At 35.8% G+C, this 11,663-nt stretch overlaps 1 pseudogene; it reads right to left on the bottom strand.

Annotated features, from left to right (window-relative positions):
- Positions 1-4,884: 4,884 nt before the first annotated feature.
- The window catches only part of LOC148017242 (pyruvate dehydrogenase E1 component subunit alpha-3, chloroplastic-like), a 41,169-nt pseudogene continuing 34,390 nt past the window's right edge, over positions 4,885-11,663 (bottom strand).

Here is an 11,663-nt window from a genome sequence, read left to right as displayed (position 1 = left end):
GTCTATCATGTGGATTCAATAGAAGGGATGTTCAAAATCTCTTTTTTAGATATTTTTTACATCAAAACTGTATAATTTAATGGAGATATTTACAAGTTAAATAAAAAAGAGGGACATCTTATTCATGATAAGAGAAAAGGGGTTCTTAATCTTAGACTTGAATGCATGTGATAGTACAATTTTACATATAGTGAACTCCCCAATACCTAAAGGTGGACATGTCGAGGCCTCAATGATGAACACCCAATAAAAGTTTCATAAATTGAGGCATGGACCTACATCAATACCACATTTCAGTTTTAGGTGAGAAATATTTACCATAGAGAGAAGTTAGCAAGTCAAGGCATGCTTTGAACTAGGTTTCCCTCAAAATAAATAGAGCATACAAGAATCCAATGCCTTTTGGTTTGAGACTTAACCAAAGCTTGAAAAAACACTTTTCCATGATATGATAAAATGAGCTTGAAAAGTATTTAGATACCATTTACAAAACTCTTCCTTTAAAGAAACATGACCATAAAGTATTAACATTCTAATAACAAAAAATCATAATATGTAATACAAAGACTTTGTCTCTAATGGGAACAGAACCCATAAAGAGCTAACATTCCAACAATAAAAGATCATAAGATCAAATATGAAGATTCTAGGGTAGCAAGGCCAAGCATGTTACACCTTAAAAAATACTTCAAAACTAAATAGTACTAATATGAAAATTCTCTTTCCATCTCACATGTGACAAAATCAAATATTTCCCTAATCCAACAAACTGAGACAAATATGTAAAATCATTTAATCAAAAGTCAATGTACATAGAAATGGGAGGAGCCTTTGATTTGATACATGATAGTTTCATCAATTTTATCATTTTGATTAATAAGAATTATCAATCATGCTCTTTACATGTTGTTTATTTGTTATAGGGGTGTTATTATTCCCACAATTATCCTATCCTACATTTTAGGCTATATAGAACACATTTGAGGTTTAGATGATACTCAAAATTACACTTAGCATGCCTCCATTACACCCTAGCGAAATCTAATTAGGTCATGTGTCCAATTGGTAATCCTTATCACATTTCATGATGAGAATCGTTCATTATAAAAATACCTAGTGCCTTTTATAAATGCATTTCATGTACTGTTGGAGGCTTCATCCTATATGGAGAAAGATGACTCCCTCAAATTCACTAGAAGAGTTTTCATTCATAAGGTTCACTCACTCACATGGTGGATAGGTGAAGTTTTCATTGCAATCTTCAATGGATGATATTGTGTGGACACACCAACAACTAAGCAACCATAGATAGAGATTGTTTTTTTTGTCAACATTGATTGCCATTTCACTTGAACTATCAACTCATTTTCAAATGCATGCATACATATGATCTTGTGCAAAAGAAAGTGGGTTTTGTCCCACTTTCTAGAAAACTCACATCCTTCACAAGCTTTCAACCTTATAGCATGCAAGATCTCAATATATTCCCTTAGAAAAGTAACTTACCTAGCATTATTGGGTGTCTTTATAAGAATTCTTTGCACTTATCAATAATGCAGATCATTTCGAGCATTGAGAAATATTCACCAATTGATAAACTTCTATTTGGAGATGATATGTTGGGAGGAACACTTTGACATGTGGACTTAAGTGGTGTTGATCACATACAAAAAAGGTGTCTAGAATCTTTTCCTTAGAGGGACTACACATTTTATGCATGCCAACTTTTGATACTAAAATAAGGACTGAGAATGAATCATTTCATAGTACAAGTAGATATACATATTGTATTGAACAAGTTTAGTAATGCATTTGAGTAGTTGGAATGGAGATTGAGTTGCATTTTACGTGCTTCTTATTAACATGTTTAATACAATACAAATCTAGAGCCCATTAACTATGGTATATGTGCCTCCTAGTTTCAAGTGAATCTTATCTTTTTGACCATTCTAAACCTCACAATGAATTCGAATTCATGTTGGAAAAGCACCATCTATTATAAATTTTCCTCAACATTGATAACATCACATGCATGTGCACTTGCCAAATAAAATCTCTTTCTATGCGATGTTTGCTTTGTAGTACTCATCAATGTAGATTCCATCTCATTTCTTTGAAATATGAAGTCTTGAAGACACCTTGGAACTAGTTACTAAATGGGTCATCACAATGAGCTAAACTACACATTCACAAGAATATGTTACTTTGACTTCATAAGTTCTAAATAATTTATGATAACACCATGCTAGAGAAAAGTCCAAAAAGTCTCGAGGATGTTGAAAACTTTTTTTTGTAATGCGGTTATACATTAATCAAAAGGTTTTGTACTCACTTAGGAGAGAAGCACAACCTGTCATACTCTCTTTTTTTGTTTGAGCTCAACATATATTACCTTTTGAAAACTTGTGTTGATGGTGATTTTTGTGTTGTCCAAGTGAAAGACTGATTTGAAATCATCACATGGAAATATTGAAGCTTTTTTTACTTTTATAGACTTGAGCTAGAACCATACTCAACCCCATACACATGTCAAAATCTTGAAAGTTGGTACTCATTGAATGCTAAATTTTTAGCAACCTTACACATTGCATACTCCTTTAACACTAGTCTTGTAGGCAAAGCCACATTTGTGACTATTTTTATACCTTCTTAAAATGTGAAGTTCTCTTTGGATATATATGAAGGATTCATACTTAAGATAGGAAATAAGGTGATAAAATAAACTAAGATGATTTTAGGGTTAGAATGTCTATTTTTTTAGAGGCATCATTGAGGGTGTTTTGAGATTTGAGCACTCCAAAAATTATATTAAAATTACTTTGATATGTATGAAACACATCCATCTACACATTTTGTCTATTAAATAAAAATTTTCAACATTTTGAAGCACTTGAAATCAGGGTTGCGAGAGATAAAACAATACCACTTTGTGGCTTTCTTTATAGTGTCATTCTTTAAAAATTAACCAAATGTATGAAATAAGATAATTTAATTCTTCTATTGTAGTTGTTCACCTAAGATTTATCAAAACTAGTACCTTTTACATTATGTATGTAGACTTTTCTCTTACAATATAGCCATGCTCTCTATAGATTATTACATATAATGCATGCTATATGTATTTGTAGCTCATAGAAATCAAAGTCATGTCATGATCTCACTCATAGAATTAAAGTCATATCATGATTTAACTCATAATTGTGGGAGAAAAGAGAAAATGCACAGATAAAGCTCATGCAACTACGAGCTCTACCTAACACTAAAGGGACCTAACAAAGCACCATAAAACCTTCTTGGAGAGGTGTAACTTAAATTAGTTCCTAAAACCCAATCCTTCATAAAACTACAACACAATTCAAGAATGAATAGAAGTCATTGCAACAATATATCAACAAGCTTTCCCTCAAAATATAATGGACAATGAATAAGATGAGAAATTAACAATCATAATAAGTTCAAAATATCAACATCATTGTTTACTATATGCATTGAAAATTCAAATACCTTGATGACTGTTAGTTTGATATGCCATCCCTTGCAACACCTAAATTTGATAACTACCATGCTTGTTTTGTATTTTTGTCCATGAAAACAAGTTAATAATTATGTATTCATGAAATGAGATGTCTTATTCAAGACGTCTTTCATTTTTCAATGAATATTTGTATAACATACATAGATTTTGACATAGCGTGAGGCTCAAACCACATAAATGGAAGGTGTTCTATAGATACATGCCTATCACATCAAAGAATGGGCATTGCATCAAAGCTATGCCTTGTAAGTGGGGGAATAAAATAATGGGGATAAAATACCAGCTACATTGGTTGGTATGAAAGGTATAAGGGACTTGATTTTTTTATCATCATCATTCTCATAATACAAGTCTCCTTCATCCTCTCTCTCTCTCTCTCTCTCTCTCTCAGCTTTCATGGTTGCCTCTCTCTCTCTCTCTATCTTTTTCTCTCCTTTTCTTATATTCCTCTCTCCTCATCACTCTCTTTCTCTCTCTTTTGTATCTCTTATTCTCTCTCTTCTATAGAATTCTCTCTCCTCTTTCCCTCTCTCTAGTACTCTCCTTGACAAGTAGTATCATAGCTACTCAGGTCCTTGATCTAGCTAGGCACATTGCATTTAAGGTCTTTTGTTTTGGTCACAAAAATCCAAGAACTTTAGGTACACAAGTGCAGATATGACAAGGATCGCTAGAGTGACTAGTGGACATTTCCAAGAAGAAGATGGTTAGCATTGAAGACTTTTCAAAAGATGGAGGAAAAAATGGAGGAAGGTATGACAAACTAGTAGTCTTGGAGGAAGATTAAGTCACAATTAACTTTTGGGAAAGTTGAGATTCTCCTTCTCCTTCACAATCAAGAACTCCACCTTTGGAAATATGTTCAAAGCACGTAGAGATGACTACAAAGTCTATGCTATGGCTTTAAAATCCTTAAATGTGTCTTTTAGCACACCATCTATAGATTTGTGAGCTGCCTTATAGCTCTAAATATCTCCCGTTCTTGCTACGTCTCACAGTGAGGCTTCTAACTTTTCACTTACACTTTTTTGTCAAAGATTCAAGAGGTGTTGCGATTTCTAGACTACATCCACTAGATCTTCCTATTGTAAGTGAGCTTGATAGGAAGTAGATGACCTTTCTATTCTCATCAGAAAGCTAGAGGAAATAGACCATATTTCTACTACCCATAGAATGCCAAAGAACAATCCCAAGGTTTTCATTAACAAGAGTGAAGAGGGGGCAAAATCTGTAGAAGCCCTTTCTGATGAAAATCAACAACATCCAATTGCACTTGACGCCAGAGATATCCCTAATTTTCCTACTTGCAAATCATAAAAAGCATAAGAAAGATGTAGATATCCCTGCATCTACAAATTCCACATGCTTTGTAGCTCTCATTCAATCGCTAGGTTGTTTTCTAGTAGGTACTTCTTCAGTGCTACTATGGGATCTCTTGCTACATATGGTATTTCTCTGCTGGCTTTTAAGGTTCATTGAGATTTGCCAAATGGCCTCTAAATTGATAAGTATCACACTCCATAATCATTTTTGCACTGCCTTATCTCGCTCTAGCAATAGCTTCAACTACTACATCTTTGACCTTCTGAAAAACATCCATACCATCCACATGCACTCTAGGCATCCCAAATACAAGTCCCTTTTTCCATATTTCTGGCACAGATATTGCCCCAAAATGTGACATTCCTATGGCCCAGAGATTGTTCTCCACGAAAAAATGATAGGGAGTTTCCAAAGGGTAGCCATGTTCAAGCATTGAAAAATTGACCATTGTTACAAGTTTCATCTCCAAAAAAGGCCATAGTGACTTCATTAGCCTTGTCACTTTTTAGCACTTCACATTTATACTTTGATGGTGAAAAATGTGGCAAAAATGGAGATACGTTCAAGGGAAGGATGTTGTGTGCATGAGATCTATCAAGTGAAAGGCTAAAGTTTCCTATTCATTGTCCCTTAGTGAAAATGGCATGGGGTTCTTGTCTGCAAGAAAGCGAGGAAGAAACATAAAGGAAGTTTTCACTCCCTTGAGAACCTCAAGCCTTGAGCAATCTAGCAATGGCAGCAAGTGTCAAGTTGAGATGCCAAACAATGTTATCGACAATGAGGCTGATATGCAGATAGTGCAAGAGCTGCCAATACAAGTAATTCAAGCTGATGTCCTTTGTTTAGAAACATCTGATAGAGATCGTACTCCAAGTAACCCTATGCCACATAACTTCTATGCAACCACTAAGCTAGAGTTCAATAAAGAGAAGCACATCTTGACCTTCAACATCTCTAAAATGCTCAGCCATAGTTAAACTTGTTAAACCAACTTACACAAGCACTGAGAGGCTCACTCATTTAACCATAGACCAAGGCACATTCTCTCTCTACTTGCCATTACTTCCTTCCATTTGAAGAATCCTTCATTGGAGCCTATAGTTACTATTTGGTAGCCCATCTTCATCAAGCATTAAGATGTATTTAGTTCTTCACTCTCTCTCACACACATTTCATCCTATTGTTGAGCCTAAACGACTTGTTGGAGAGATGAAGAGCTAGATAATGAATTAGATAAAGGTTTCATTGTTTGAATGTTGCCCATTCTACTTTAGTCATGTCATTATGCCTTCTTTGCATTGGAAAGAGTTGGTTTATGCTAAAAATTCATTAATGTTGACACTCTTTCCCAACCTTAGATATTTGGCCTTTTGTTGATTGATTAAGCATAAGGAATTATTGAGAAATCCACTGTAATAAAGGTAAGCAAGTAGTGAGTCGGTGTGTGGTAAGCCCTTTACCTATCCCTATTCATTTGATTTCATTCTCAATTCCCTACGTCTCATGGAATGTATTGAAATTCTCCTTTCAAATTAGCCTTATTTATGTGGTTTGAATGTCATTGCGCACTTCATGCTGATATTTAAACTTAGCATGCCATTGCCATGTATATTCCCATGAGGAAAAGAAAATGCTTGGTGAGATGTAGGATAAAAGAGAGGTGACCCTCCCTCACATCAAAGATCTCGAAGGGGTGCACAACTCGGCTAGGGAGGAACTTTCCACACCTCCCTACGTCTTAGGTGCGAGTACAAGTAGCCTTTGGATAGTAGAGAATTGGCAAGACATCATGTGGCATGGATGTATTCATGTATGCGATGCATCATGGTGAAGTATGTATGAAGATACATTCTTGAGAATGTATATAGAGTCATTTGTAGTGGAATGCCTATGCTTAGGCTGCTTATGTGATGTATATGCTTGATCATTTTAGCAATGGGATGCTCATTTTTAAGGATGTTCGTGCTGGGTTGATGCAAGCAGTGATTTGGGCTTTGTTGGCAATGTATTATGCCATTATGATAGTGGTTTTAGTCATATAGTTAAGTAAAATCGTTTTCCAATTTCCCCTTGACTCCCACAGGGTGTTGTGAGCTTTTTGCTTGTAATTACAAAGGTGCACTTGTTCCCAAGAGAAAAAGTACAGATCTCATAATACATGCATAGGTCTTACCAAGACTCTTGCTTAGTTTGGAAGCTTCATTTGGATCCCACAAGGTATTTATAGACCCAAATAGACCTCTTACAGAGCTGCAAACAAGGTGCTAGACTTCATAGTTCAGCCACATATTTCTTACTTATTACATAATTTTCTATATAAGACCTATTATTGCATGCTTATGCTCATTGCATAAAGGAGATTGAGTTAAAAAATTCTACAATTGGAGTTGTCTAGCTCAATATATTACCATTTTTGTGACAAGGGGTTGGACTAATGGTAGGGAATAAGGGAAAAGCAAGGCAAATGAAGATGTACACCAACAAATAAAGGATGCTAGGGATTTAAAAGCTAGACACAACCTTGGAGTCGATTATGAAGAGTATTTGCAAGACATGGGAAGCCTAAGTTCTCTAAATTACACCTTATGTTTGCACAAAACAAAGATGTTGAAAGACATGAATCCATGATGGAAAAACATGAAGATCTAATGGTGGGCATAGCAGTAAACATAGTCAACCATGCAAAAATGATGAATGAAATGTGCCAAATGGAAGCCACCATGGACACACTTGTTGGGAAATCCACTAATAAGGGGATGAAACTTTAGAATAAAGGAAAATATCAAGGGGATAGATCACATGTACATGCTAAAAGAGTGACCCTTCCATCGATAGATGTAAGCTCTCAAGGTATCTTGGGAAAAATGGGTATTCCTATTAACAGTTTTGAGCATGGGGAGCCTTCACATAGGTAAGAAGAAACAATGGGCAATGCATTATGGGGCACTTCTCAAGTTCCACAAGGTCCCATGTCTTCCACAAGATTTTATCACTCTTTTGAAAGAAATTATTCCAATGATAGTACCTTCCTTGTCAACCATACTAATCAGCCTCAGTTTGGATAGTTTGGACATCCCTCTCACATGAACAGGAACTAAGAGATAAGGTCACTTTCTCTAAATTCAGTGGTCAATCATCATCCCCCAACGAACTTGAAGAGTGGCTCTCAAAATTTGAGGATTACTTTGACATTTTTCCAAGGAGTGATGACTAGAAGATTCACTTTTCTACTACGCATTTGGAAGGGTTTACTCACACATGGTGGTGGTATATAAAAAGAAAAAATCAGCAAGGAGAAAATTGGGATGCATTCAAGGCACTTATGGTGCAAGTTTGTGTCACCCATGGAAAAAGAGAAGCTTTCTCATCAATGGGAAAGCCTACAGCAGTGTGATCTCACTGTTTGGGACTACACGAATCAATTTCTCAACATCACCATGTATGTGGAATTAGTTAGTAATGATCCCAAGTTGTACAAATACATATGAGCTAGATCCCCAATTTTTAGCTAATGTTTCAACACAATCTTCTTTAGACTTAGGCCATTGAGTTGGCTAAAATGCACTTTCAAAGGTATCATAGGGATACTTCATTTTAGTCACATTATGGACAACAAAGGAGGGGAGTATCTTTGCCATCTTTTGGATAGCAAAGAGGGCTCGTGTAGTCATCTTTTGTGTAGCAAAGATTTGCTATGAGACAAGGACAATTTGGGACTAGTTATAGTGGTGGTAATAAGGCATTTAGCACTCCTAAAATCCCCACATACCCTACCTTCAATGCTTCAAGACAAAAAGGTAATTTCAGGACAATAAGTAGTGCAAGAATGGATAATAGACAAGGGGACACCGAGAATAAAATTGCTTCGGCTTTTGGTAGCCAAAAATCCATTCCTATGGACTTGTACAAGGAAAGAACAGAGAAAGGACTTTGCTTTAAATATGGTGAAAAATATATAGCTAAATATGCCACAAAATGTGCCTATACTAAAATGCAAAAGCAAAGATTCAAAGTATGTTGGTATTTGAGGATTTAGAGAATGATCATGAGGATGCAAATGCCTTAATGATGGTTGCTCAAATTTATGATATTAATGAGGAATTTGGTCAAAAATAGTTCTTTAACCCTACAAACACTTTTTCTTTAACCCAGGTGGTCATATTTCTTTAGATACGGGTGGAAAGAGTGATTTACACGTTACCACTATTTTTTCTATCTCATTGGATGCTTGGACAAGATCAAGAAGTCCAACTACATTGTGTATTCAAGGCAAAATTCATGGCAAGGATGTGCTTATATTAATAGATAGTGGCAATATATATAGCTTCATTAGTAGAGTATTCATGGGTAAGCTAAAGTGTTTTCCCATAGAATTATAACAACCTCTTAAGGTGCAAGTTGCCAATAGAGATGAGGAAATAAGCACTCAAATGTGTCTTGTTGTGAATATACATCTTGTTGAAAATTTCAGACCAACAAATGGATTTAATTGCATTATAGATTGGGCCTATAAATGTAGTCTTGGGTTGTGAGTGACTGAAAACTTCATGCACAACTACCATGGATTTCTCATTGTTGTACAAGGAGTTTATTAGTGCTAGATAGCTCATTCATATGTAAGGAATCCAAAAAAAAATTTAATTTTAGCTCATTACCACCAAACAACTCAAGAAAGAGTTTAAGATATGTTTCCAACTCTTTTTCGCAATTAAATAAGGATATTTTAGATCAGTCTAGCAAAATAGTGAATCATTCAACATTGAAAGCCCTCCTTGAAGAGTATAAGGACTTTTTTTAGTTACCCATAGCACTACCCCCCAAAAGAGAAGTTGACCATTCCATAGATCTAGAGCCACATTTGAAGCCAGTGAATAAATCACCCTACAAATTGTCCAAATGTGAAAGAGAAGAGGTTGCTAAGTAGATTAAAGAATGACGGGGGGGATTCATTGAGCCTAGCTCCTCCCCATATGCTTCACCTATTTTATTGGTCAAGAAGAAAGATGGCTCATTTAGGATGTTATCAATTATCAGGATTTAAACAAGGTTACTATGAAGAATAGGTATCCCATACCTAGGGTGGATGATCTGCTTGATGAACTCAAGGGGGCTAGGTACTTTACAAAGATTAATTTAAGATTCAGCTATCTTTAGATCCGTATGTGTGAAGGGGATGAGGTCAAAATAGCATTGAGGACTGATTAGGGGACTTTGTCATTCCTTAGTCAAACCTTTGGATTGACCAATGCACCTGCAACGTTTCATAGCTTAATGAACAAGCTACTTCAATCATTTTTATTTAGATTTATGTTGGTTTTCTTTTACGATATTCTTATCTACAACTATTCGTTGGAAGCCCATCTCTCACATATGAGGCATCTGTTTGATGTACTAGGACACGGTAGACTTTTTTCAAGGAGTCAAAATGCTCTTTTATGTAGACTAAGGTAGAGTAGTTGGGCCATATTGTTAGTGAGGTAGGCATTAAGGTTGACCCAAAGAAAGTGCAATGTTATTTGAGATTGGCCTACCCCTACAAACACTATTTCATTGAGAGGATTTTTGGGTATTTCCTCCTTTTAATGCAAGTTTATCATGCATTGTGCAATTATTGCAGCTCCTCTTACTGACAAAATTAAGAAGGAATCATTTTTCTAGGATGTTATTATAGATCAGATTTTTAACCAATTAAAGGACTTGCTCACTTCAGCCCCAATTTTATTCTGCCCAAACTTTTCCAAGGAGTTTTAACTAGTTAAAGGACTTCAGCCCCAAATCTAGTCTGCCTTGACTTTTCCAAGGATTTTACTATACAGTGTGATGCCAGTGGGAGAGGTATAGGTGCACTACTTTTACAGGAGTATGGAGTGATCACATTTAAAAGCCATAAACTTGTTGGAAATGAGATGATGATAAATGTCTATGACCAGGAAATATTGGCCATCCTCCATGCTATTAAAAAGTGGCACCATTATTTATATGCTAGCCGATTTAGAGTCAAAAGTGACCACAGTGTTGTTAGAGCATTTGGAGTAGAATGTCAACTATGCGGGAAGAGACAACATGGTGAAGGGATATTTAGGGAGAGGAGTAGAAAAAAGAGAAGGGGTTTAAAGAAATAGAAGATGTAGAAGAATACTCATAGAGGTGAAGCCTGTCAATTTACTTCTGCATCTTGAGAAGATAAATCTCTTGTAGACCAAAAGTGTGCATAAAACAATAGCTTCCTCTTTGCTTCTCAAACCACCAATCTGATGCTTTCGTTGGCTCCAAAAGGGGGGTAAAATACTAGGACACATGATCAAAATTCTCCTAGATCACTCCTTCTTCTTCTCCTAGTTTGTAGTGTTGTTTACTGCCTATAAACTATGATCTTGCATTGCGCAATTTTCAATCCTTCTTTTTGCACAGAATCCCCCCAAAATGGCTTCCAAAAATCTAATATTTTTGAACCATCCACACTAAGACACTGACACTAATGACTAATATGGCATTGACTCTCTAGATCAATAAGAAAGTCGAATGACAATGCACTCTAGAGTTCTTCACATCATGTGTGTGTAGTGGCACGACATCCACCTTTGACATGTTCCAAAGTCTTATGGATCTATAGTGTCAAAACAAGTATCTTCTGCCATGTCAATGTCTTCATCTTTTGCCTCTTTTTCTCCCATATTCTCATGTTCATGCTCATTATCCAACTCCTTCAACTCATATGCTAAAGACTTCCTACGTTTAAAGAGCTTGATACGTTTTCTAGCCATTGGAATCCTTAGAGCTGTCCCATCCATCTCATTTAATGCAT

This window comes from Lygodium microphyllum, chromosome 22, assembly GCF_053477565.2.
Source record: "Lygodium microphyllum isolate KBCC chromosome 22, Lygodium_microphyllum_v1.1.10, whole genome shotgun sequence".
Lineage (NCBI taxonomy): Eukaryota > Viridiplantae > Streptophyta > Polypodiopsida > Schizaeales > Lygodiaceae > Lygodium > Lygodium microphyllum.
Note: the sequence above shows the minus strand (reverse complement) of the source record. Positions and strands in the feature narration are given on the sequence as shown.